We start from the raw sequence: 25,294 nt of genomic DNA on the forward strand, positions 1-25,294 counted from the left end.
TGTCAGTTCTGCTTCTAGTTACGCTACATCGCCCTAGCAGCACCTACACACTGCGTTCAGATGTGCTCACCTCCGCCCTGGCGTAGAGCGCCTACAGCGTCATCGCCTTCGGCCTCTGGTGGCAGGAGGGTAGCCGACACATCGCGGCGTGAGTGAAACGCAGCGCAAGGCGGTGGTGGTGTAACGGTCAGCATGGTTGCTTCCCAAGCAGTTGATCCGGGTTCGACTCCCGGCCACCGCACGAAACGTAAATTTTTCTTCTAGGGATATTCCACGTAACGTAACGCGATCCTCGAACCTGAGAACTGTCGCGCTACGAATAGTTTTCCTTCGCCCCACGTCTCACTCCGTGTAGCCAGTGCGCTAGTCGCCGGATTTCGTTTCACAGCATCGTGTGTCTCCATGTGTCGACTTGTCTCGACTTTGCTCGGCTGACGCGAAAGCTGACGCTTGGAAACGGGCATATATGTAGAGGGCAGGCGCGAGAAACGACTGTGAGAGACCAAAAAACGACAAACACACGACAGAACCTTTCATTTTATTGTGGCCACAGATTCGCGCCTTAGTGTACCGAGAGGCAAGAGTGGCGTCAGCGTGCTGAACAGCATCATTAACGCTAAGCAGCAACGAAACCGAAGTAAAAAGGCAAAAGGAAAGAAGCCAAACGCAGGTCGAGCTCCCAGCTGGTCACCCACCCAACTACTAACCACACACAACGGTTCTTAACTCCAATGAACAGCCGAGAAGCGCTGCACTCAGCGTGCTACGGCCGCTAGCCACAACGCCAGCAAACGTGCAGACATCTTGCTTCTTGTGCATATCACTTGGTATTTACCTGGCAGTGTCTCGCTGGAGGAAGCACTGTCTTTTACGAGAGAAAAATTAAATGGCACTTGCTGCGATCGAATACATGGCCTTTGTGTTCACACCACGACGCTCTAACCTACTCAGCTGACGACCTATGCAATGGGGCCACGTCAGCAGTCCAGTACCCGGTCCACCGGCTCATCCACCTTCGTTACTGCCCTGCCAGTCATTTAAACACGTATCTGTTTTCGTTGACTTTTGCTTTCTTGACGTTGGACCCAAAAAGCACAACACAAAGAAAACGTAAACGCCGTGAGAATAGCCAAGACTCAGCAAACGAAAGAATGTTCGGCTACCGGGAATCGAATCCGGGCCGCCTGGCTGAAAGCCATGTCTCCCAACAGCTTTCCATTCCTTCTGACCGCCGGGCAATCAGACTTGCAGGGCAAGCTCCGTAACCACTGCCGTCTCTAATAATATCTCTCGAACCTGTTTGCGCGTAATTGACTTGCTTTCCCGCACGAAGGAAATGGCCAGTTAAGGAATATTTAAAATTCATTGTCAGATGTGGGGTTCGAACCCACGCTCCCGTTCGGGAACCAGAGCTTAAATCTGGCGCCTTAGACCGCTCGGCCAATCTGACTTATGAGCGCAAACGACCTGCTGCTGTCGTTCCTAGCAACATCTCCAGAGCCTTACTGCGAAATGTGCTTGTTTTTTCTTGTGTGAAGGAAATACGTTTTTTTAGAGTATTTTAGACGAGTTGTCAGATGTGAGGTTGCACCCCACCCTCACTTTCGGGAGCCAGAGCTTAAATATGGCGCCTGACACCGTTGTTTTCCGTCGCCTTCTGTCTTAAGTGGAACGAGCAGAACTCCAACTATCAATTTTTACATTGTCGCAGAGAAAACAACGAATGACAAGAAAAGGCCGTTCCCTAGCAACGGCTACGCTGTGCATTTCACCCTCAGGGGAAGCTAATGATATGCTCCAGGCGAGAATCAAACTAACCAACTTAACACTGTGATACGTACGCGCTTTCTACTTCTGTACTGGCACACATATGCTCAATCGTCTCTGGATCGTCAGTAAGTACGTCACATTACATAGTTCTTTGATCACGCTGCTGTAAATTAAAGGGCAGTTTTTTCAATGGATGTCAGTTCTGCTTCTAGTTACGCTACATCGCCCTAGCAGCACCTACACACTGCGTTCAGATGTGCTCACCTCCGCCCTGGCGTAGAGCGCCTACAGCGTCATCGCCTTCGGCCTCTGGTGGCAGGAGGGTAGCCGACACATCGCGGCGTGAGTGAAACGCAGCGCAAGGCGGTGGTGGTGTAACGGTCAGCATGGTTGCTTCCCAAGCAGTTGATCCGGGTTCGACTCCCGGCCACCGCACGAAACGTAAATTTTTCTTCTAGGGATATTCCACGTAACGTAACGCGATCCTCGAACCTGAGAACTGTCGCGCTACGAATAGTTTTCCTTCGCCCCACGTCTCACTCCGTGTAGCCAGTGCGCTAGTCGCCGGATTTCGTTTCACAGCATCGTGTGTCTCCATGTGTCGACTTGTCTCGACTTTGCTCGGCTGACGCGAAAGCTGACGCTTGGAAACGGGCATATATGTAGAGGGCAGGCGCGAGAAACGACTGTGAGAGACCAAAAAACGACAAACACACGACAGAACCTTTCATTTTATTGTGGCCACAGATTCGCGCCTTAGTGTACCGAGAGGCAAGAGTGGCGTCAGCGTGCTGAACAGCATCATTAACGCTAAGCAGCAACGAAACCGAAGTAAAAAGGCAAAAGGAAAGAAGCCAAACGCAGGTCGAGCTCCCAGCTGGTCACCCACCCAACTACTAACCACACACAACGGTTCTTAACTCCAATGAACAGCCGAGAACCGCTGCACTCAGCGTGCTACGGCCGCTAGCCACAACGCCAGCAAACGTGCAGACATCTTGCTTCTTGTGCATATCACTTGGTATTTACCTGGCAGTGTCTCGCTGGAGGAAGCACTGTCTTTTACGAGAGAAAAATTAAATGGCACTTGCTGCGATCGAATACATGGCCTTTGTGTTCACACCACGACGCTCTAACCTACTCAGCTGACGACCTATGCAATGGGGCCACGTCAGCAGTCCAGTACCCGGTCCACCGGCTCATCCACCTTCGTTACTGCCCTGCCAGTCATTTAAACACGTATCTGTTTTCGTTGACTTTTGCTTTCTTGACGTTGGACCCAAAAAGCACAACACAAAGAAAACGTAAACGCCGTGAGAATAGCCAAGACTCAGCAAACGAAAGAATGTTCGGCTACCGGGAATCGAATCCGGGCCGCCTGGCTGAAAGCCATGTCTCCCAACAGCTTTCCATTCCTTCTGACCGCCGGGCAATCAGACTTGCAGGGCAAGCTCCGTAACCACTGCCGTCTCTAATAATATCTCTCGAACCTGTTTGCGCGTAATTGACTTGCTTTCCCGCACGAAGGAAATGGCCAGTTAAGGAATATTTAAAATTCATTGTCAGATGTGGGGTTCGAACCCACGCTCCCGTTCGGGAACCAGAGCTTAAATCTGGCGCCTTAGACCGCTCGGCCAATCTGACTTGTGAGCGCAAACGACCTGCTGCTGTCGTTCCTAGCAACATCTCCAGAGCCTTACTGCGAAATGTGCTTGTTTTTTCTTGTGTGAAGGAAATACGTTTTTTTAGAGTATTTTAGACGAGTTGTCAGATGTGAGGTTGCACCCCACCCTCACTTTCGGGAGCCAGAGCTTAAATATGGCGCCTGACACCGTTGTTTTCCGTCGCCTTCTGTCTTAAGTGGAACGAGCAGAACTCCAACTATCAATTTTTACATTGTCGCAGAGAAAACAACGAATGACAAGAAAAGGCCGTTCCCTAGCAACGGCTACGCTGTGCATTTCACCCTCAGGGGAAGCTAATGATATGCTCCAGGCGAGAATCAAACTAACCAACTTAACACTGTGATACGTACGCGCTTTCTACTTCTGTACTGGCACACATATGCTCAATCGTCTCTGGATCGTCAGTAAGTACGTCACATTACATATTTCTTTGATCACGCTGCTGTAAATTAAAGGGCAGTTTTTTCAATGGATGTCAGTTCTGCTTCTAGTTACGCTACATCGCCCTAGCAGCACCTACACACTGCGTTCAGATGTGCTCACCTCCGCCCTGGCGTAGAGCGCCTACAGCGTCATCGCCTTCGGCCTCTGGTGGCAGGAGGGTAGCCGACACATCGCGGCGTGAGTGAAACGCAGCGCAAGGCGGTGGTGGTGTAACGGTCAGCATGGTTGCTTCCCAAGCAGTTGATCCGGGTTCGACTCCCGGCCACCGCACGAAACGTAAATTTTTCTTCTAGGGATATTCCACGTAACGTAACGCGATCCTCGAACCTGAGAACTGTCGCGCTACGAATAGTTTTCCTTCGCCCCACGTCTCACTCCGTGTAGCCAGTGCGCTAGTCGCCGGATTTCGTTTCACAGCATCGTGTGTCTCCATGTGTCGACTTGTCTCGACTTTGCTCGGCTGACGCGAAAGCTGACGCTTGGAAACGGGCATATATGTAGAGGGCAGGCGCGAGAAACGACTGTGAGAGACCAAAAAACGACAAACACACGACAGAACCTTTCATTTTATTGTGGCCACAGATTCGCGCCTTAGTGTACCGAGAGGCAAGAGTGGCGTCAGCGTGCTGAACAGCATCATTAACGCTAAGCAGCAACGAAACCGAAGTAAAAAGGCAAAAGGAAAGAAGCCAAACGCAGGTCGAGCTCCCAGCTGGTCACCCACCCAACTACTAACCACACACAACGGTTCTTAACTCCAATGAACAGCCGAGAACCGCTGCACTCAGCGTGCTACGGCCGCTAGCCACAACGCCACCAAACGTGCAGACATCTTGCTTCTTGTGCATATCACTTGGTATTTACCTGGCAGTGTCTCGCTGGAGGAAGCACTGTCTTTTACGAGAGAAAAATTAAATGGCACTTGCTGCGATCGAATACATGGCCTTTGTGTTCACACCACGACGCTCTAACCTACTCAGCTGACGACCTATGCAATGGGGCCACGTCAGCAGTCCAGTACCCGGTCCACCGGCTCATCCACCTTCGTTACTGCCCTGCCAGTCATTTAAACACGTATCTGTTTTCGTTGACTTTTGCTTTCTTGACGTTGGACCCAAAAAGCACAACACAAAGAAAACGTAAACGCCGTGAGAATAGCCAAGACTCAGCAAACGAAAGAATGTTCGGCTACCGGGAATCGAATCCGGGCCGCCTGGCTGAAAGCCATGTCTCCCAACAGCTTTCCATTCCTTCTGACCGCCGGGCAATCAGACTTGCAGGGCAAGCTCCGTAACCACTGCCGTCTCTAATAATATCTCTCGAACCTGTTTGCGCGTAATTGACTTGCTTTCCCGCACGAAGGAAATGGCCAGTTAAGGAATATTTAAAATTCATTGTCAGATGTGGGGTTCGAACCCACGCTCCCGTTCGGGAACCAGAGCTTAAATCTGGCGCCTTAGACCGCTCGGCCAATCTGACTTGTGAGCGCAAACGACCTGCTGCTGTCGTTCCTAGCAACATCTCCAGAGCCTTACTGCGAAATGTGCTTGTTTTTTCTTGTGTGAAGGAAATACGTTTTTTTAGAGTATTTTAGACGAGTTGTCAGATGTGAGGTTGCACCCCACCCTCACTTTCGGGAGCCAGAGCTTAAATATGGCGCCTGACACCGTTGTTTTCCGTCGCCTTCTGTCTTAAGTGGAACGAGCAGAACTCCAACTATCAATTTTTACATTGTCGCAGAGAAAACAACGAATGACAAGAAAAGGCCGTTCCCTAGCAACGGCTACGCTGTGCATTTCACCCTCAGGGGAAGCTAATGATATGCTCCAGGCGAGAATCAAACTAACCAACTTAACACTGTGATACGTACGCGCTTTCTACTTCTGTACTGGCACACATATGCTCAATCGTCTCTGGATCGTCAGTAAGTACGTCACATTACATATTTCTTTGATCACGCTGCTGTAAATTAAAGGGCAGTTTTTTCAATGGATGTCAGTTCTGCTTCTAGTTACGCTACATCGCCCTAGCAGCACCTACACACTGCGTTCAGATGTGCTCACCTCCGCCCTGGCGTAGAGCGCCTACAGCGTCATCGCCTTCGGCCTCTGGTGGCAGGAGGGTAGCCGACACATCGCGGCGTGAGTGAAACGCAGCGCAAGGCGGTGGTGGTGTAACGGTCAGCATGGTTGCTTCCCAAGCAGTTGATCCGGGTTCGACTCCCGGCCACCGCACGAAACGTAAATTTTTCTTCTAGGGATATTCCACGTAACGTAACGCGATCCTCGAACCTGAGAACTGTCGCGCTACGAATAGTTTTCCTTCGCCCCACGTCTCACTCCGTGTAGCCAGTGCGCTAGTCGCCGGATTTCGTTTCACAGCATCGTGTGTCTCCATGTGTCGACTTGTCTCGACTTTGCTCGGCTGACGCGAAAGCTGACGCTTGGAAACGGGCATATATGTAGAGGGCAGGCGCGAGAAACGACTGTGAGAGACCAAAAAACGACAAACACACGACAGAACCTTTCATTTTATTGTGGCCACAGATTCGCGCCTTAGTGTACCGAGAGGCAAGAGTGGCGTCAGCGTGCTGAACAGCATCATTAACGCTAAGCAGCAACGAAACCGAAGTAAAAAGGCAAAAGGAAAGAAGCCAAACGCAGGTCGAGCTCCCAGCTGGTCACCCACCCAACTACTAACCACACACAACGGTTCTTAACTCCAATGAACAGCCGAGAACCGCTGCACTCAGCGTGCTACGGCCGCTAGCCACAACGCCAGCAAACGTGCAGACATCTTGCTTCTTGTGCATATCACTTGGTATTTACCTGGCAGTGTCTCGCTGGAGGAAGCACTGTCTTTTACGAGAGAAAAATTAAATGGCACTTGCTGCGATCGAATACATGGCCTTTGTGTTCACACCACGACGCTCTAACCTACTCAGCTGACGACCTATGCAATGGGGCCACGTCAGCAGTCCAGTACCCGGTCCACCGGCTCATCCACCTTCGTTACTGCCCTGCCAGTCATTTAAACACGTATCTGTTTTCGTTGACTTTTGCTTTCTTGACGTTGGACCCAAAAAGCACAACACAAAGAAAACGTAAACGCCGTGAGAATAGCCAAGACTCAGCAAACGAAAGAATGTTCGGCTACCGGGAATCGAATCCGGGCCGCCTGGCTGAAAGCCATGTCTCCCAACAGCTTTCCATTCCTTCTGACCGCCGGGCAATCAGACTTGCAGGGCAAGCTCCGTAACCACTGCCGTCTCTAATAATATCTCTCGAACCTGTTTGCGCGTAATTGACTTGCTTTCCCGCACGAAGGAAATGGCCAGTTAAGGAATATTTAAAATTCATTGTCAGATGTGGGGTTCGAACCCACGCTCCCGTTCGGGAACCAGAGCTTAAATCTGGCGCCTTAGACCGCTCGGCCAATCTGACTTGTGAGCGCAAACGACCTGCTGCTGTCGTTCCTAGCAACATCTCCAGAGCCTTACTGCGAAATGTGCTTGTTTTTTCTTGTGTGAAGGAAATACGTTTTTTTAGAGTATTTTAGACGAGTTGTCAGATGTGAGGTTGCACCCCACCCTCACTTTCGGGAGCCAGAGCTTAAATATGGCGCCTGACACCGTTGTTTTCCGTCGCCTTCTGTCTTAAGTGGAACGAGCAGAACTCCAACTATCAATTTTTACATTGTCGCAGAGAAAACAACGAATGACAAGAAAAGGCCGTTCCCTAGCAACGGCTACGCTGTGCATTTCACCCTCAGGGGAAGCTAATGATATGCTCCAGGCGAGAATCAAACTAACCAACTTAACACTGTGATACGTACGCGCTTTCTACTTCTGTACTGGCACACATATGCTCAATCGTCTCTGGATCGTCAGTAAGTACGTCACATTACATATTTCTTTGATCACGCTGCTGTAAATTAAAGGGCAGTTTTTTCAATGGATGTCAGTTCTGCTTCTAGTTACGCTACATCGCCCTAGCAGCACCTACACACTGCGTTCAGATGTGCTCACCTCCGCCCTGGCGTAGAGCGCCTACAGCGTCATCGCCTTCGGCCTCTGGTGGCAGGAGGGTAGCCGACACATCGCGGCGTGAGTGAAACGCAGCGCAAGGCGGTGGTGGTGTAACGGTCAGCATGGTTGCTTCCCAAGCAGTTGATCCGGGTTCGACTCCCGGCCACCGCACGAAACGTAAATTTTTCTTCTAGGGATATTCCACGTAACGTAACGCGATCCTCGAACCTGAGAACTGTCGCGCTACGAATAGTTTTCCTTCGCCCCACGTCTCACTCCGTGTAGCCAGTGCGCTAGTCGCCGGATTTCGTTTCACAGCATCGTGTGTCTCCATGTGTCGACTTGTCTCGACTTTGCTCGGCTGACGCGAAAGCTGACGCTTGGAAACGGGCATATATGTAGAGGGCAGGCGCGAGAAACGACTGTGAGAGACCAAAAAACGACAAACACACGACAGAACCTTTCATTTTATTGTGGCCACAGATTCGCGCCTTAGTGTACCGAGAGGCAAGAGTGGCGTCAGCGTGCTGAACAGCATCATTAACGCTAAGCAGCAACGAAACCGAAGTAAAAAGGCAAAAGGAAAGAAGCCAAACGCAGGTCGAGCTCCCAGCTGGTCACCCACCCAACTACTAACCACACACAACGGTTCTTAACTCCAATGAACAGCCGAGAAGCGCTGCACTCAGCGTGCTACGGCCGCTAGCCACAACGCCACCAAACGTGCAGACATCTTGCTTCTTGTGCATATCACTTGGTATTTACCTGGCAGTGTCTCGCTGGAGGAAGCACTGTCTTTTACGAGAGAAAAATTAAATGGCACTTGCTGCGATCGAATACATGGCCTTTGTGTTCACACCACGACGCTCTAACCTACTCAGCTGACGACCTATGCAATGGGGCCACGTCAGCAGTCCAGTACCCGGTCCACCGGCTCATCCACCTTCGTTACTGCCCTGCCAGTCATTTAAACACGTATCTGTTTTCGTTGACTTTTGCTTTCTTGACGTTGGACCCAAAAAGCACAACACAAAGAAAACGTAAACGCCGTGAGAATAGCCAAGACTCAGCAAACGAAAGAATGTTCGGCTACCGGGAATCGAATCCGGGCCGCCTGGCTGAAAGCCATGTCTCCCAACAGCTTTCCATTCCTTCTGACCGCCGGGCAATCAGACTTGCAGGGCAAGCTCCGTAACCACTGCCGTCTCTAATAATATCTCTCGAACCTGTTTGCGCGTAATTGACTTGCTTTCCCGCACGAAGGAAATGGCCAGTTAAGGAATATTTAAAATTCATTGTCAGATGTGGGGTTCGAACCCACGCTCCCGTTCGGGAACCAGAGCTTAAATCTGGCGCCTTAGACCGCTCGGCCAATCTGACTTGTGAGCGCAAACGACCTGCTGCTGTCGTTCCTAGCAACATCTCCAGAGCCTTACTGCGAAATGTGCTTGTTTTTTCTTGTGTGAAGGAAATACGTTTTTTTAGAGTATTTTAGACGAGTTGTCAGATGTGAGGTTGCACCCCACCCTCACTTTCGGGAGCCAGAGCTTAAATATGGCGCCTGACACCGTTGTTTTCCGTCGCCTTCTGTCTTAAGTGGAACGAGCAGAACTCCAACTATCAATTTTTACATTGTCGCAGAGAAAACAACGAATGACAAGAAAAGGCCGTTCCCTAGCAACGGCTACGCTGTGCATTTCACCCTCAGGGGAAGCTAATGATATGCTCCAGGCGAGAATCAAACTAACCAACTTAACACTGTGATACGTACGCGCTTTCTACTTCTGTACTGGCACACATATGCTCAATCGTCTCTGGATCGTCAGTAAGTACGTCACATTACATATTTCTTTGATCACGCTGCTGTAAATTAAAGGGCAGTTTTTTCAATGGATGTCAGTTCTGCTTCTAGTTACGCTACATCGCCCTAGCAGCACCTACACACTGCGTTCAGATGTGCTCACCTCCGCCCTGGCGTAGAGCGCCTACAGCGTCATCGCCTTCGGCCTCTGGTGGCAGGAGGGTAGCCGACACATCGCGGCGTGAGTGAAACGCAGCGCAAGGCGGTGGTGGTGTAACGGTCAGCATGGTTGCTTCCCAAGCAGTTGATCCGGGTTCGACTCCCGGCCACCGCACGAAACGTAAATTTTTCTTCTAGGGATATTCCACGTAACGTAACGCGATCCTCGAACCTGAGAACTGTCGCGCTACGAATAGTTTTCCTTCGCCCCACGTCTCACTCCGTGTAGCCAGTGCGCTAGTCGCCGGATTTCGTTTCACAGCATCGTGTGTCTCCATGTGTCGACTTGTCTCGACTTTGCTCGGCTGACGCGAAAGCTGACGCTTGGAAACGGGCATATATGTAGAGGGCAGGCGCGAGAAACGACTGTGAGAGACCAAAAAACGACAAACACACGACAGAACCTTTCATTTTATTGTGGCCACAGATTCGCGCCTTAGTGTACCGAGAGGCAAGAGTGGCGTCAGCGTGCTGAACAGCATCATTAACGCTAAGCAGCAACGAAACCGAAGTAAAAAGGCAAAAGGAAAGAAGCCAAACGCAGGTCGAGCTCCCAGCTGGTCACCCACCCAACTACTAACCACACACAACGGTTCTTAACTCCAATGAACAGCCGAGAACCGCTGCACTCAGCGTGCTACGGCCGCTAGCCACAACGCCAGCAAACGTGCAGACATCTTGCTTCTTGTGCATATCACTTGGTATTTACCTGGCAGTGTCTCGCTGGAGGAAGCACTGTCTTTTACGAGAGAAAAATTAAATGGCACTTGCTGCGATCGAATACATGGCCTTTGTGTTCACACCACGACGCTCTAACCTACTCAGCTGACGACCTATGCAATGGGGCCACGTCAGCAGTCCAGTACCCGGTCCACCGGCTCATCCACCTTCGTTACTGCCCTGCCAGTCATTTAAACACGTATCTGTTTTCGTTGACTTTTGCTTTCTTGACGTTGGACCCAAAAAGCACAACACAAAGAAAACGTAAACGCCGTGAGAATAGCCAAGACTCAGCAAACGAAAGAATGTTCGGCTACCGGGAATCGAATCCGGGCCGCCTGGCTGAAAGCCATGTCTCCCAACAGCTTTCCATTCCTTCTGACCGCCGGGCAATCAGACTTGCAGGGCAAGCTCCGTAACCACTGCCGTCTCTAATAATATCTCTCGAACCTGTTTGCGCGTAATTGACTTGCTTTCCCGCACGAAGGAAATGGCCAGTTAAGGAATATTTAAAATTCATTGTCAGATGTGGGGTTCGAACCCACGCTCCCGTTCGGGAACCAGAGCTTAAATCTGGCGCCTTAGACCGCTCGGCCAATCTGACTTGTGAGCGCAAACGACCTGCTGCTGTCGTTCCTAGCAACATCTCCAGAGCCTTACTGCGAAATGTGCTTGTTTTTTCTTGTGTGAAGGAAATACGTTTTTTTAGAGTATTTTAGACGAGTTGTCAGATGTGAGGTTGCACCCCACCCTCACTTTCGGGAGCCAGAGCTTAAATATGGCGCCTGACACCGTTGTTTTCCGTCGCCTTCTGTCTTAAGTGGAACGAGCAGAACTCCAACTATCAATTTTTACATTGTCGCAGAGAAAACAACGAATGACAAGAAAAGGCCGTTCCCTAGCAACGGCTACGCTGTGCATTTCACCCTCAGGGGAAGCTAATGATATGCTCCAGGCGAGAATCAAACTAACCAACTTAACACTGTGATACGTACGCGCTTTCTACTTCTGTACTGGCACACATATGCTCAATCGTCTCTGGATCGTCAGTAAGTACGTCACATTACATATTTCTTTGATCACGCTGCTGTAAATTAAAGGGCAGTTTTTTCAATGGATGTCAGTTCTGCTTCTAGTTACGCTACATCGCCCTAGCAGCACCTACACACTGCGTTCAGATGTGCTCACCTCCGCCCTGGCGTAGAGCGCCTACAGCGTCATCGCCTTCGGCCTCTGGTGGCAGGAGGGTAGCCGACACATCGCGGCGTGAGTGAAACGCAGCGCAAGGCGGTGGTGGTGTAACGGTCAGCATGGTTGCTTCCCAAGCAGTTGATCCGGGTTCGACTCCCGGCCACCGCACGAAACGTAAATTTTTCTTCTAGGGATATTCCACGTAACGTAACGCGATCCTCGAACCTGAGAACTGTCGCGCTACGAATAGTTTTCCTTCGCCCCACGTCTCACTCCGTGTAGCCAGTGCGCTAGTCGCCGGATTTCGTTTCACAGCATCGTGTGTCTCCATGTGTCGACTTGTCTCGACTTTGCTCGGCTGACGCGAAAGCTGACGCTTGGAAACGGGCATATATGTAGAGGGCAGGCGCGAGAAACGACTGTGAGAGACCAAAAAACGACAAACACACGACAGAACCTTTCATTTTATTGTGGCCACAGATTCGCGCCTTAGTGTACCGAGAGGCAAGAGTGGCGTCAGCGTGCTGAACAGCATCATTAACGCTAAGCAGCAACGAAACCGAAGTAAAAAGGCAAAAGGAAAGAAGCCAAACGCAGGTCGAGCTCCCAGCTGGTCACCCACCCAACTACTAACCACACACAACGGTTCTTAACTCCAATGAACAGCCGAGAACCGCTGCACTCAGCGTGCTACGGCCGCTAGCCACAACGCCACCAAACGTGCAGACATCTTGCTTCTTGTGCATATCACTTGGTATTTACCTGGCAGTGTCTCGCTGGAGGAAGCACTGTCTTTTACGAGAGAAAAATTAAATGGCACTTGCTGCGATCGAATACATGGCCTTTGTGTTCACACCACGACGCTCTAACCTACTCAGCTGACGACCTATGCAATGGGGCCACGTCAGCAGTCCAGTACCCGGTCCACCGGCTCATCCACCTTCGTTACTGCCCTGCCAGTCATTTAAACACGTATCTGTTTTCGTTGACTTTTGCTTTCTTGACGTTGGACCCAAAAAGCACAACACAAAGAAAACGTAAACGCCGTGAGAATAGCCAAGACTCAGCAAACGAAAGAATGTTCGGCTACCGGGAATCGAATCCGGGCCGCCTGGCTGAAAGCCATGTCTCCCAACAGCTTTCCATTCCTTCTGACCGCCGGGCAATCAGACTTGCAGGGCAAGCTCCGTAACCACTGCCGTCTCTAATAATATCTCTCGAACCTGTTTGCGCGTAATTGACTTGCTTTCCCGCACGAAGGAAATGGCCAGTTAAGGAATATTTAAAATTCATTGTCAGATGTGGGGTTCGAACCCACGCTCCCGTTCGGGAACCAGAGCTTAAATCTGGCGCCTTAGACCGCTCGGCCAATCTGACTTGTGAGCGCAAACGACCTGCTGCTGTCGTTCCTAGCAACATCTCCAGAGCCTTACTGCGAAATGTGCTTGTTTTTTCTTGTGTGAAGGAAATACGTTTTTTTAGAGTATTTTAGACGAGTTGTCAGATGTGAGGTTGCACCCCACCCTCACTTTCGGGAGCCAGAGCTTAAATATGGCGCCTGACACCGTTGTTTTCCGTCGCCTTCTGTCTTAAGTGGAACGAGCAGAACTCCAACTATCAATTTTTACATTGTCGCAGAGAAAACAACGAATGACAAGAAAAGGCCGTTCCCTAGCAACGGCTACGCTGTGCATTTCACCCTCAGGGGAAGCTAATGATATGCTCCAGGCGAGAATCAAACTAACCAACTTAACACTGTGATACGTACGCGCTTTCTACTTCTGTACTGGCACACATATGCTCAATCGTCTCTGGATCGTCAGTAAGTACGTCACATTACATATTTCTTTGATCACGCTGCTGTAAATTAAAGGGCAGTTTTTTCAATGGATGTCAGTTCTGCTTCTAGTTACGCTACATCGCCCTAGCAGCACCTACACACTGCGTTCAGATGTGCTCACCTCCGCCCTGGCGTAGAGCGCCTACAGCGTCATCGCCTTCGGCCTCTGGTGGCAGGAGGGTAGCCGACACATCGCGGCGTGAGTGAAACGCAGCGCAAGGCGGTGGTGGTGTAACGGTCAGCATGGTTGCTTCCCAAGCAGTTGATCCGGGTTCGACTCCCGGCCACCGCACGAAACGTAAATTTTTCTTCTAGGGATATTCCACGTAACGTAACGCGATCCTCGAACCTGAGAACTGTCGCGCTACGAATAGTTTTCCTTCGCCCCACGTCTCACTCCGTGTAGCCAGTGCGCTAGTCGCCGGATTTCGTTTCACAGCATCGTGTGTCTCCATGTGTCGACTTGTCTCGACTTTGCTCGGCTGACGCGAAAGCTGACGCTTGGAAACGGGCATATATGTAGAGGGCAGGCGCGAGAAACGACTGTGAGAGACCAAAAAACGACAAACACACGACAGAACCTTTCATTTTATTGTGGCCACAGATTCGCGCCTTAGTGTACCGAGAGGCAAGAGTGGCGTCAGCGTGCTGAACAGCATCATTAACGCTAAGCAGCAACGAAACCGAAGTAAAAAGGCAAAAGGAAAGAAGCCAAACGCAGGTCGAGCTCCCAGCTGGTCACCCACCCAACTACTAACCACACACAACGGTTCTTAACTCCAATGAACAGCCGAGAACCGCTGCACTCAGCGTGCTACGGCCGCTAGCCACAACGCCAGCAAACGTGCAGACATCTTGCTTCTTGTGCATATCACTTGGTATTTACCTGGCAGTGTCTCGCTGGAGGAAGCACTGTCTTTTACGAGAGAAAAATTAAATGGCACTTGCTGCGATCGAATACATGGCCTTTGTGTTCACACCACGACGCTCTAACCTACTCAGCTGACGACCTATGCAATGGGGCCACGTCAGCAGTCCAGTACCCGGTCCACCGGCTCATCCACCTTCGTTACTGCCCTGCCAGTCATTTAAACACGTATCTGTTTTCGTTGACTTTTGCTTTCTTGACGTTGGACCCAAAAAGCACAACACAAAGAAAACGTAAACGCCGTGAGAATAGCCAAGACTCAGCAAACGAAAGAATGTTCGGCTACCGGGAATCGAATCCGGGCCGCCTGGCTGAAAGCCATGTCTCCCAACAGCTTTCCATTCCTTCTGACCGCCGGGCAATCAGACTTGCAGGGCAAGCTCCGTAACCACTGCCGTCTCTAATAATATCTCTCGAACCTGTTTGCGCGTAATTGACTTGCTTTCCCGCACGAAGGAAATGGCCAGTTAAGGAATATTTAAAATTCATTGTCAGATGTGGGGTTCGAACCCACGCTCCCGTTCGGGAACCAGAGCTTAAATCTGGCGCCTTAGACCGCTCGGCCAATCTGACTTGTGAGCGCAAACGACCTGCTGCTGTCGTTCCTAGCAACATCTCCAGAGCCTTACTGCGAAATGTGCTTGTTTTTTCTTGTGTGAAGGAAATACGTTTTTTTAGAGTATTTTAGACGAGTTGTCAGATGTGAGGTTGCACCCCACCCTCACTTTCGGGAGCCAGAGCTTAAATATGGCGCCTGACACCGTTGTTTTCCGTCGCCTTCTGTCTTAAGTGGAACGAGCAGAACTCCAACTATCAATTTTTACATTGTCGCAGAGAAAACAACGAATGACAAGAAAAGGCCGTTCCCTAGCAACGGCTACGCTGTGCATTTCACCCTCAGGGGAAGCTAATGATATGCTCCAGGCGAGAATCAAACTAACCAACTTAACACTGTGATACGTACGCGCTTTCTACTTCTGTACTGGCACACATATGCTCAATCGTCTCTGGATCGTCAGTAAGTACGTCACATTACATATTTCTTTGATCACGCTGCTGTAAATTAAAGGGCAGTTTTTTCAATGGATGTCAGTTCTGCTTCTAGTTACGCTACATCGCCCTAGCAGCACCTACACACTGCGTTCAGATGTGCTCACCTCCGCCCTGGCGTAGAGCGCCTACAGCGTCATCGCCTTCGGCCTCTGGTGGCAGGAGGGTAGCCGACACATCGCGGCGTGAGTGAAACGCAGCGCAAGGCGGTGGTGGTGTAACGGTCAGCATGGTTGCTTCCCAAGCAGTTGATCCGGGTTCGACTCCCGGCCACCGCACGAAACGTAAATTTTTCTTCTAGGGATATTCCACGTAACGTAACGCGATCCTCGAACCTGAGAACTGTCGCGCTACGAATAGTTTTCCTTCGCCCCACGTCTCACTCCGTGTAGCCAGTGCGCTAGTCGCCGGATTTCGTTTCACAGCATCGTGTGTCTCCATGTGTCGACTTGTCTCGACTTTGCTCGGCTGACGCGAAAGCTGACGCTTGGAAACGGGCATATATGTAGAGGGCAGGCGCGAGAAACGACTGTGAGAGACCAAAAAACGACAAACACACGACAGAACCTTTCATTTTATTGTGGCCACAGATTCGCGCCTTAGTGTACCGAGAGGCAAGAGTGGCGTCAGCGTGCTGAACAGCATCATTAACGCTAAGCAGCAACGAAACCGAAGTAAAAAGGCAAAAGGAAAGAAGCCAAACGCAGGTCGAGCTCCCAGCTGGTCACCCACCCAACTACTAACCACACACAACGGTTCTTAACTCCAATGAACAGCCGAGAACCGCTGCACTCAGCGTGCTACGGCCGCTAGCCACAACGCCACCAAACGTGCAGACATCTTGCTTCTTGTGCATATCACTTGGTATTTACCTGGCAGTGTCTCGCTGGAGGAAGCACTGTCTTTTACGAGAGAAAAATTAAATGGCACTTGCTGCGATCGAATACATGGCCTTTGTGTTCACACCACGACGCTCTAACCTACTCAGCTGACGACCTATGCAATGGGGCCACGTCAGCAGTCCAGTACCCGGTCCACCGGCTCATCCACCTTCGTTACTGCCCTGCCAGTCATTTAAACACGTATCTGTTTTCGTTGACTTTTGCTTTCTTGACGTTGGACCCAAAAAGCACAACACAAAGAAAACGTAAACGCCGTGAGAATAGCCAAGACTCAGCAAACGAAAGAATGTTCGGCTACCGGGAATCGAATCCGGGCCGCCTGGCTGAAAGCCATGTCTCCCAACAGCTTTCCATTCCTTCTGACCGCCGGGCAATCAGACTTGCAGGGCAAGCTCCGTAACCACTGCCGTCTCTAATAATATCTCTCGAACCTGTTTGCGCGTAATTGACTTGCTTTCCCGCACGAAGGAAATGGCCAGTTAAGGAATATTTAAAATTCATTGTCAGATGTGGGGTTCGAACCCACGCTCCCGTTCGGGAACCAGAGCTTAAATCTGGCGCCTTAGACCGCTCGGCCAATCTGACTTGTGAGCGCAAACGACCTGCTGCTGTCGTTCCTAGCAACATCTCCAGAGCCTTACTGCGAAATGTGCTTGTTTTTTCTTGTGTGAAGGAAATACGTTTTTTTAGAGTATTTTAGACGAGTTGTCAGATGTGAGGTTGCACCCCACCCTCACTTTCGGGAGCCAGAGCTTAAATATGGCGCCTGACACCGTTGTTTTCCGTCGCCTTCTGTCTTAAGTGGAACGAGCAGAACTCCAACTATCAATTTTTACATTGTCGCAGAGAAAACAACGAATGACAAGAAAAGGCCGTTCCCTAGCAACGGCTACGCTGTGCATTTCACCCTCAGGGGAAGCTAATGATATGCTCCAGGCGAGAATCAAACTAACCAACTTAACACTGTGATACGTACGCGCTTTCTACTTCTGTACTGGCACACATATGCTCAATCGTCTCTGGATCGTCAGTAAGTACGTCACATTACATATTTCTTTGATCACGCTGCTGTAAATTAAAGGGCAGTTTTTTCAATGGATGTCAGTTCTGCTTCTAGTTACGCTACATCGCCCTAGCAGCACCTACACACTGCGTTCAGATGTGCTCACCTCCGCCCTGGCGTAGAGCGCCTACAGCGTCATCGCCTTCGGCCTCTGGTGGCAGGAGGGTAGCCGACACATCGCGGCGTGAGTGAAACGCAGCGCAAGGCGGTGGTGGTGTAACGGTCAGCATGGTTGCTTCCCAAGCAGTTGATCCGGGTTCGACTCCCGGCCACCGCACGAAACGTAAATTTTTCTTCTAGGGATATTCCACGTAACGTAACGCGATCCTCGAACCTGAGAACTGTCGCGCTACGAATAGTTTTCCTTCGCCCCACGTCTCACTCCGTGTAGCCAGTGCGCTAGTCGCCGGATTTCGTTTCACAGCATCGTGTGTCTCCATGTGTCGACTTGTCTCGACTTTGCTCGGCTGACGCGAAAGCTGACGCTTGGAAACGGGCATATATGTAGAGGGCAGGCGCGAGAAACGACTGTGAGAGACCAAAAAACGACAAACACACGACAGAACCTTTCATTTTATTGTGGCCACAGATTCGCGCCTTAGTGTACCGAGAGGCAAGAGTGGCGTCAGCGTGCTGAACAGCATCATTAACGCTAAGCAGCAACGAAACCGAAGTAAAAAGGCAAAAGGAAAGAAGCCAAACGCAGGTCGAGCTCCCAGCTGGTCACCCACCCAACTACTAACCACACACAACGGTTCTTAACTCCAATGAACAGCCGAGAACCGCTGCACTCAGCGTGCTACGGCCGCTAGCCACAACGCCAGCAAACGTGCAGACATCTTGCTTCTTGTGCATATCACTTGGTATTTACCTGGCAGTGTCTCGCTGGAGGAAGCACTGTCTTTTACGAGAGAAAAATTAAATGGCACTTGCTGCGATCGAATACATGGCCTTTGTGTTCACACCACGACGCTCTAACCTACTCAGCTGACGACCTATGCAATGGGGCCACGTCAGCAGTCCAGTACCCGGTCCACCGGCTCATCCACCTTCGTTACTGCCCTGCCAGTCATTTAAACACGTATCTGTTTTCGTTGACTTTTGCTTTCTTGACGTTGGACCCAAAAAGCACAACACAAAGAAAACGTAAACGCCGTGAGAATAGCCAAGACTCAGCAAACGAAAGAATGTTCGGCTACCGGGAATCGAATCCGGGCCGCCTGGCTGAAAGCCATGTCTCCCAACAGCTTTCCATTCCTTCTGACCGCCGGGCAATCAGACTTGCAGGGCAAGCTCCGTAACCACTGCCGTCTCTAATAATATCTCTCGAACCTGTTTGCGCGTAATTGACTTGCTTTCCCGCACGAAGGAAATGGCCAGTTAAGGAATATTTAAAATTCATTGTCAGATGTGGGGTTCGAACCCACGCTCCCGTTCGGGAACCAGAGCTTAAATCTGGCGCCTTAGACCGCTCGGCCAATCTGACTTGTGAGCGCAAACGACCTGCTGCTGTCGTTCCTAGCAACATCTCCAGAGCCTTACTGCGAAATGTGCTTGTTTTTTCTTGTGTGAAGGAAATACGTTTTTTTAGAGTATTTTAGACGAGTTGTCAGATGTGAGGTTGCACCCCACCCTCACTTTCGGGAGCCAGAGCTTAAATATGGCGCCTGACACCGTTGTTTTCCGTCGCCTTCTGTCTTAAGTGGAACGAGCAGAACTCCAACTATCAATTTTTACATTGTCGCAGAGAAAACAACGAATGACAAGAAAAGGCCGTTCCCTAGCAACGGCTACGCTGTGCATTTCACCCTCAGGGGAAGCTAATGATATGCTCCAGGCGAGAATCAAACTAACCAACTTAACACTGTGATACGTACGCGCTTTCTACTTCTGTACTGGCACACATATGCTCAATCGTCTCTGGATCGTCAGTAAGTACGTCACATTACATATTTCTTTGATCACGCTGCTGTAAATTAAAGGGCAGTTTTTTCAATGGATGTCAGTTCTGCTTCTAGTTACGCTACATCGCCCTAGCAGCACCTACACACTGCGTTCAGATGTGCTCACCTCCGCCCTGGCGTAGAGCGCCTACAGCGTCATCGCCTTCGGCCTCTGGTGGCAGGAGGGTAGCCGACACATCGCGGCGTGAGTGAAACGCAGCGCAAGGCGGTGGTGGTGTAACGGTCAGCATGGTTGCTTCCCAAGCAGTTGATCCGGGTTCGACTCCCGGCCACCGCACGAAACGTAAATTTTTCTTCTAGGGATATTCCACGTAACGTAACGCGATCCTCGAACCTGAGAACTGTCGCGCTACGAATAGTTTTCCTTCGCCCCACGTCTCACTCCGTGTAGCCAGTGCGCTAGTCGCCGGATTTCGTTTCACAGCATCGTGTGTCTCCATGTGTCGACTTGTCTCGACTTTGCTCGGCTGACGCGAAAGCTGACGCTTGGAAACGGGCATATATGTAGAGGGCAGGCGCGAGAAACGACTGTGAGAGACCAAAAAACGACAAACACACGACAGAACCTTTCATTTTATTGTGGCCACAGATTCGCGCCTTAGTGTACCGAGAGGCAAGAGTGGCGTCAGCGTGCTGAACAGCATCATTAACGCTAAGCAGCAACGAAACCGAAGTAAAAAGGCAAAAGGAAAGAAGCCAAACGCAGGTCGAGCTCCCAGCTGGTCACCCACCCAACTACTAACCACACACAACGGTTCTTAACTCCAATGAACAGCCGAGAACCGCTGCACTCAGCGTGCTACGGCCGCTAGCCACAACGCCACCAAACGTGCAGACATCTTGCTTCTTGTGCATATCACTTGGTATTTACCTGGCAGTGTCTCGCTGGAGGAAGCACTGTCTTTTACGAGAGAAAAATTAAATGGCACTTGCTGCGATCGAATACATGGCCTTTGTGTTCACACCACGACGCTCTAACCTACTCAGCTGACGACCTATGCAATGGGGCCACGTCAGCAGTCCAGTACCCGGTCCACCGGCTCATCCACCTTCGTTACTGCCCTGCCAGTCATTTAAACACGTATCTGTTTTCGTTGACTTTTGCTTTCTTGACGTTGGACCCAAAAAGCACAACACAAAGAAAACGTAAACGCCGTGAGAATAGCCAAGACTCAGCAAACGAAAGAATGTTCGGCTACCGGGAATCGAATCCGGGCCGCCTGGCTGAAAGCCATGTCTCCCAACAGCTTTCCATTCCTTCTGACCGCCGGGCAATCAGACTTGCAGGGCAAGCTCCGTAACCACTGCCGTCTCTAATAATATCTCTCGAACCTGTTTGCGCGTAATTGACTTGCTTTCCCGCACGAAGGAAATGGCCAGTTAAGGAATATTTAAAATTCATTGTCAGATGTGGGGTTCGAACCCACGCTCCCGTTCGGGAACCAGAGCTTAAATCTGGCGCCTTAGACCGCTCGGCCAATCTGACTTGTGAGCGCAAACGACCTGCTGCTGTCGTTCCTAGCAACATCTCCAGAGCCTTACTGCGAAATGTGCTTGTTTTTTCTTGTGTGAAGGAAATACGTTTTTTTAGAGTATTTTAGACGAGTTGTCAGATGTGAGGTTGCACCCCACCCTCACTTTCGGGAGCCAGAGCTTAAATATGGCGCCTGACACCGTTGTTTTCCGTCGCCTTCTGTCTTAAGTGGAACGAGCAGAACTCCAACTATCAATTTTTACATTGTCGCAGAGAAAACAACGAATGACAAGAAAAGGCCGTTCCCTAGCAACGGCTACGCTGTGCATTTCACCCTCAGGGGAAGCTAATGATATGCTCCAGGCGAGAATCAAACTAACCAACTTAACACTGTGATACGTACGCGCTTTCTACTTCTGTACTGGCACACATATGCTCAATCGTCTCTGGATCGTCAGTAAGTACGTCACATTACATATTTCTTTGATCACGCTGCTGTAAATTAAAGGGCAGTTTTTTCAATGGATGTCAGTTCTGCTTCTAGTTACGCTACATCGCCCTAGCAGCACCTACACACTGCGTTCAGATGTGCTCACCTCCGCCCTGGCGTAGAGCGCCTACAGCGTCATCGCCTTCGGCCTCTGGTGGCAGGAGGGTAGCCGACACATCGCGGCGTGAGTGAAACGCAGCGCAAGGCGGTGGTGGTGTAACGGTCAGCATGGTTGCTTCCCAAGCAGTTGATCCGGGTTCGACTCCCGGCCACCGCACGAAACGTAAATTTTTCTTCTAGGGATATTCCACGTAACGTAACGCGATCCTCGAACCTGAGAACTGTCGCGCTACGAATAGTTTTCCTTCGCCCCACGTCTCACTCCGTGTAGCCAGTGCGCTAGTCGCCGGATTTCGTTTCACAGCATCGTGTGTCTCCATGTGTCGACTTGTCTCGACTTTGCTCGGCTGACGCGAAAGCTGACGCTTGGAAACGGGCATATATGTAGAGGGCAGGCGCGAGAAACGACTGTGAGAGACCAAAAAACGACAAACACACGACAGAACCTTTCATTTTATTGTGGCCACAGATTCGCGCCTTAGTGTACCGAGAGGCAAGAGTGGCGTCAGCGTGCTGAACAGCATCATTAACGCTAAGCAGCAACGAAACCGAAGTAAAAAGGCAAAAGGAAAGAAGCCAAACGCAGGTCGAGCTCCCAGCTGGTCACCCACCCAACTACTAACCACACACAACGGTTCTTAACTCCAATGAACAGCCGAGAACCGCTGCACTCAGCGTGCTACGGCCGCTAGCCACAACGCCAGCAAACGTGCAGACATCTTGCTTCTTGTGCATATCACTTGGTATTTACCTGGCAGTGTCTCGCTGGAGGAAGCACTGTCTTTTACGAGAGAAAAATTAAATGGCACTTGCTGCGATCGAATACATGGCCTTTGTGTTCACACCACGACGCTCTAACCTACTCAGCTGACGACCTATGCAATGGGGCCACGTCAGCAGTCCAGTACCCGGTCCACCGGCTCATCCACCTTCGTTACTGCCCTGCCAGTCATTTAAACACGTATCTGTTTTCGTTGACTTTTGCTTTCTTGACGTTGGACCCAAAAAGCACAACACAAAGAAAACGTAAACGCCGTGAGAATAGCCAAGACTCAGCAAACGAAAGAATGTTCGGCTACCGGGAATCGAATCCGGGCCGCCTGGCTGAAAGCCATGTCTCCCAACAGCTTTCCATTCCTTCTGACCGCCGGGCAATCAGACTTGCAGGGCAAGCTCCGTAACCACTGCCGTCTCTAATAATATCTCTCGAACCTGTTTGCGCGTAATTGACTTGCTTTCCCGCACGAAGGAAATGGCCAGTTAAGGAATATTTAAAATTCATTGTCAGATGTGGGGTTCGAACCCACGCTCCCGTTCGGGAACCAGAGCTTAAATCTGGCGCCTTAGACCGCTCGGCCAATCTGACTTGTGAGCGCAAACGACCTGCTGCTGTCGTTCCTAGCAACATCTCCAGAGCCTTACTGCGAAATGTGCTTGTTTTTTCTTGTGTGAAGGAAATACGTTTTTTTAGAGTATTTTAGACGAGTTGTCAGATGTGAGGTTGCACCCCACCCTCACTTTCGGGAGCCAGAGCTTAAATATGGCGCCTGACACCGTTGTTTTCCGTCGCCTTCTGTCTTAAGTGGAACGAGCAGAACTCCAACTATCAATTTTTACATTGTCGCAGAGAAAACAACGAATGACAAGAAAAGGCCGTTCCCTAGCAACGGCTACGCTGTGCATTTCACCCTCAGGGGAAGCTAATGATATGCTCCAGGCGAGAATCAAACTAACCAACTTAACACTGTGATACGTACGCGCTTTCTACTTCTGTACTGGCACACATATGCTCAATCGTCTCTGGATCGTCAGTAAGTACGTCACATTACATATTTCTTTGATCACGCTGCTGTAAATTAAAGGGCAGTTTTTTCAATGGATGTCAGTTCTGCTTCTAGTTACGCTACATCGCCCTAGCAGCACCTACACACTGCGTTCAGATGTGCTCACCTCCGCCCTGGCGTAGAGCGCCTACAGCGTCATCGCCTTCGGCCTCTGGTGGCAGGAGGGTAGCCGACACATCGCGGCGTGAGTGAAACGCAGCGCAAGGCGGTGGTGGTGTAACGGTCAGCATGGTTGCTTCCCAAGCAGTTGATCCGGGTTCGACTCCCGGCCACCGCACGAAACGTAAATTTTTCTTCTAGGGATATTCCACGTAACGTAACGCGATCCTCGAACCTGAGAACTGTCGCGCTACGAATAGTTTTCCTTCGCCCCACGTCTCACTCCGTGTAGCCAGTGCGCTAGTCGCCGGATTTCGTTTCACAGCATCGTGTGTCTCCATGTGTCGACTTGTCTCGACTTTGCTCGGCTGACGCGAAAGCTGACGCTTGGAAACGGGCATATATGTAGAGGGCAGGCGCGAGAAACGACTGTGAGAGACCAAAAAACGACAAACACACGACAGAACCTTTCATTTTATTGTGGCCACAGATTCGCGCCTTAGTGTACCGAGAGGCAAGAGTGGCGTCAGCGTGCTGAACAGCATCATTAACGCTAAGCAGCAACGAAACCGAAGTAAAAAGGCAAAAGGAAAGAAGCCAAACGCAGGTCGAGCTCCCAGCTGGTCACCCACCCAACTACTAACCACACACAACGGTTCTTAACTCCAATGAACAGCCGAGAACCGCTGCACTCAGCGTGCTACGGCCGCTAGCCACAACGCCAGCAAACGTGCAGACATCTTGCTTCTTGTGCATATCACTTGGTATTTACCTGGCAGTGTCTCGCTGGAGGAAGCACTGTCTTTTACGAGAGAAAAATTAAATGGCACTTGCTGCGATCGAATACATGGCCTTTGTGTTCACACCACGACGCTCTAACCTACTCAGCTGACGACCTATGCAATGGGGCCACGTCAGCAGTCCAGTACCCGGTCCACCGGCTCATCCACCTTCGTTACTGCCCTGCCAGTCATTTAAACACGTATCTGTTTTCGTTGACTTTTGCTTTCTTGACGTTGGACCCAAAAAGCACAACACAAAGAAAACGTAAACGCCGTGAGAATAGCCAAGACTCAGCAAACGAAAGAATGTTCGGCTACCGGGAATCGAATCCGGGCCGCCTGGCTGAAAGCCATGTCTCCCAACAGCTTTCCATTCCTTCTGACCGCCGGGCAATCAGACTTGCAGGGCAAGCTCCGTAACCACTGCCGTCTCTAATAATATCTCTCGAACCTGTTTGCGCGTAATTGACTTGCTTTCCCGCACGAAGGAAATGGCCAGTTAAGGAATATTTAAAATTCATTGTCAGATGTGGGGTTCGAACCCACGCTCCCGTTCGGGAACCAGAGCTTAAATCTGGCGCCTTAGACCGCTCGGCCAATCTGACTTGTGAGCGCAAACGACCTGCTGCTGTCGTTCCTAGCAACATCTCCAGAGCCTTACTGCGAAATGTGCTTGTTTTTTCTTGTGTGAAGGAAATACGTTTTTTTAGAGTATTTTAGACGAGTTGTCAGATGTGAGGTTGCACCCCACCCTCACTTTCGGGAGCCAGAGCTTAAATATGGCGCCTGACACCGTTGTTTTCCGTCGCCTTCTGTCTTAAGTGGAACGAGCAGAACTCCAACTATCAATTTTTACATTGTCGCAGAGAAAACAACGAATG

General features: G+C 50.5%; 26 non-coding genes across 26 annotated transcripts; 13 read left to right on the forward strand and 13 right to left on the reverse strand.

Moving 5' to 3' along the window:
• Positions 1-169: 169 nt before the first annotated feature.
• Positions 170-241, forward strand: Trnag-ccc (transfer RNA glycine (anticodon CCC)). Its single transcript has one exon. It is a non-coding gene; the product is annotated as a tRNA-Gly (tRNA).
• A 1,125-nt stretch (positions 242-1,366) lies between these two features.
• Trnal-uaa (transfer RNA leucine (anticodon UAA)) lies at positions 1,367-1,450 on the reverse strand. The gene has a single exon. It is a non-coding gene; the product is annotated as a tRNA-Leu (tRNA).
• A 683-nt stretch (positions 1,451-2,133) lies between these two features.
• Trnag-ccc (transfer RNA glycine (anticodon CCC)) lies at positions 2,134-2,205 on the forward strand. Its single transcript has one exon. It is a non-coding gene; the product is annotated as a tRNA-Gly (tRNA).
• Positions 2,206-3,330: 1,125 nt separating this feature from the next.
• On the reverse strand, positions 3,331-3,414 carry Trnal-uaa (transfer RNA leucine (anticodon UAA)). The gene has a single exon. It is a non-coding gene; the product is annotated as a tRNA-Leu (tRNA).
• Positions 3,415-4,097: 683 nt separating this feature from the next.
• Trnag-ccc (transfer RNA glycine (anticodon CCC)) lies at positions 4,098-4,169 on the forward strand. The gene has a single exon. It is a non-coding gene; the product is annotated as a tRNA-Gly (tRNA).
• Positions 4,170-5,294: 1,125 nt separating this feature from the next.
• Trnal-uaa (transfer RNA leucine (anticodon UAA)) lies at positions 5,295-5,378 on the reverse strand. The gene has a single exon. It is a non-coding gene; the product is annotated as a tRNA-Leu (tRNA).
• A 683-nt stretch (positions 5,379-6,061) lies between these two features.
• Positions 6,062-6,133, forward strand: Trnag-ccc (transfer RNA glycine (anticodon CCC)). The gene has a single exon. It is a non-coding gene; the product is annotated as a tRNA-Gly (tRNA).
• Positions 6,134-7,258: 1,125 nt separating this feature from the next.
• Positions 7,259-7,342, reverse strand: Trnal-uaa (transfer RNA leucine (anticodon UAA)). The gene has a single exon. It is a non-coding gene; the product is annotated as a tRNA-Leu (tRNA).
• Positions 7,343-8,025: 683 nt separating this feature from the next.
• Trnag-ccc (transfer RNA glycine (anticodon CCC)) lies at positions 8,026-8,097 on the forward strand. The gene has a single exon. It is a non-coding gene; the product is annotated as a tRNA-Gly (tRNA).
• Positions 8,098-9,222: 1,125 nt separating this feature from the next.
• Trnal-uaa (transfer RNA leucine (anticodon UAA)) lies at positions 9,223-9,306 on the reverse strand. Its single transcript has one exon. It is a non-coding gene; the product is annotated as a tRNA-Leu (tRNA).
• A 683-nt stretch (positions 9,307-9,989) lies between these two features.
• Trnag-ccc (transfer RNA glycine (anticodon CCC)) lies at positions 9,990-10,061 on the forward strand. Its single transcript has one exon. It is a non-coding gene; the product is annotated as a tRNA-Gly (tRNA).
• Positions 10,062-11,186: 1,125 nt separating this feature from the next.
• On the reverse strand, positions 11,187-11,270 carry Trnal-uaa (transfer RNA leucine (anticodon UAA)). The gene has a single exon. It is a non-coding gene; the product is annotated as a tRNA-Leu (tRNA).
• A 683-nt stretch (positions 11,271-11,953) lies between these two features.
• Trnag-ccc (transfer RNA glycine (anticodon CCC)) lies at positions 11,954-12,025 on the forward strand. The gene has a single exon. It is a non-coding gene; the product is annotated as a tRNA-Gly (tRNA).
• Positions 12,026-13,150: 1,125 nt separating this feature from the next.
• Positions 13,151-13,234, reverse strand: Trnal-uaa (transfer RNA leucine (anticodon UAA)). Its single transcript has one exon. It is a non-coding gene; the product is annotated as a tRNA-Leu (tRNA).
• Positions 13,235-13,917: 683 nt separating this feature from the next.
• Trnag-ccc (transfer RNA glycine (anticodon CCC)) lies at positions 13,918-13,989 on the forward strand. Its single transcript has one exon. It is a non-coding gene; the product is annotated as a tRNA-Gly (tRNA).
• A 1,125-nt stretch (positions 13,990-15,114) lies between these two features.
• Trnal-uaa (transfer RNA leucine (anticodon UAA)) lies at positions 15,115-15,198 on the reverse strand. Its single transcript has one exon. It is a non-coding gene; the product is annotated as a tRNA-Leu (tRNA).
• Positions 15,199-15,881: 683 nt separating this feature from the next.
• Trnag-ccc (transfer RNA glycine (anticodon CCC)) lies at positions 15,882-15,953 on the forward strand. The gene has a single exon. It is a non-coding gene; the product is annotated as a tRNA-Gly (tRNA).
• Positions 15,954-17,078: 1,125 nt separating this feature from the next.
• On the reverse strand, positions 17,079-17,162 carry Trnal-uaa (transfer RNA leucine (anticodon UAA)). The gene has a single exon. It is a non-coding gene; the product is annotated as a tRNA-Leu (tRNA).
• A 683-nt stretch (positions 17,163-17,845) lies between these two features.
• On the forward strand, positions 17,846-17,917 carry Trnag-ccc (transfer RNA glycine (anticodon CCC)). Its single transcript has one exon. It is a non-coding gene; the product is annotated as a tRNA-Gly (tRNA).
• A 1,125-nt stretch (positions 17,918-19,042) lies between these two features.
• Trnal-uaa (transfer RNA leucine (anticodon UAA)) lies at positions 19,043-19,126 on the reverse strand. Its single transcript has one exon. It is a non-coding gene; the product is annotated as a tRNA-Leu (tRNA).
• A 683-nt stretch (positions 19,127-19,809) lies between these two features.
• Positions 19,810-19,881, forward strand: Trnag-ccc (transfer RNA glycine (anticodon CCC)). Its single transcript has one exon. It is a non-coding gene; the product is annotated as a tRNA-Gly (tRNA).
• Positions 19,882-21,006: 1,125 nt separating this feature from the next.
• On the reverse strand, positions 21,007-21,090 carry Trnal-uaa (transfer RNA leucine (anticodon UAA)). The gene has a single exon. It is a non-coding gene; the product is annotated as a tRNA-Leu (tRNA).
• A 683-nt stretch (positions 21,091-21,773) lies between these two features.
• Positions 21,774-21,845, forward strand: Trnag-ccc (transfer RNA glycine (anticodon CCC)). The gene has a single exon. It is a non-coding gene; the product is annotated as a tRNA-Gly (tRNA).
• Positions 21,846-22,970: 1,125 nt separating this feature from the next.
• Trnal-uaa (transfer RNA leucine (anticodon UAA)) lies at positions 22,971-23,054 on the reverse strand. The gene has a single exon. It is a non-coding gene; the product is annotated as a tRNA-Leu (tRNA).
• Positions 23,055-23,737: 683 nt separating this feature from the next.
• Trnag-ccc (transfer RNA glycine (anticodon CCC)) lies at positions 23,738-23,809 on the forward strand. The gene has a single exon. It is a non-coding gene; the product is annotated as a tRNA-Gly (tRNA).
• Positions 23,810-24,934: 1,125 nt separating this feature from the next.
• On the reverse strand, positions 24,935-25,018 carry Trnal-uaa (transfer RNA leucine (anticodon UAA)). The gene has a single exon. It is a non-coding gene; the product is annotated as a tRNA-Leu (tRNA).
• Positions 25,019-25,294: the final 276 nt, after the last annotated feature.

Source organism: Schistocerca nitens, chromosome 2, assembly GCF_023898315.1.
Source record: "Schistocerca nitens isolate TAMUIC-IGC-003100 chromosome 2, iqSchNite1.1, whole genome shotgun sequence".
In the NCBI taxonomy this organism is placed as follows: domain Eukaryota; kingdom Metazoa; phylum Arthropoda; class Insecta; order Orthoptera; family Acrididae; genus Schistocerca; species Schistocerca nitens.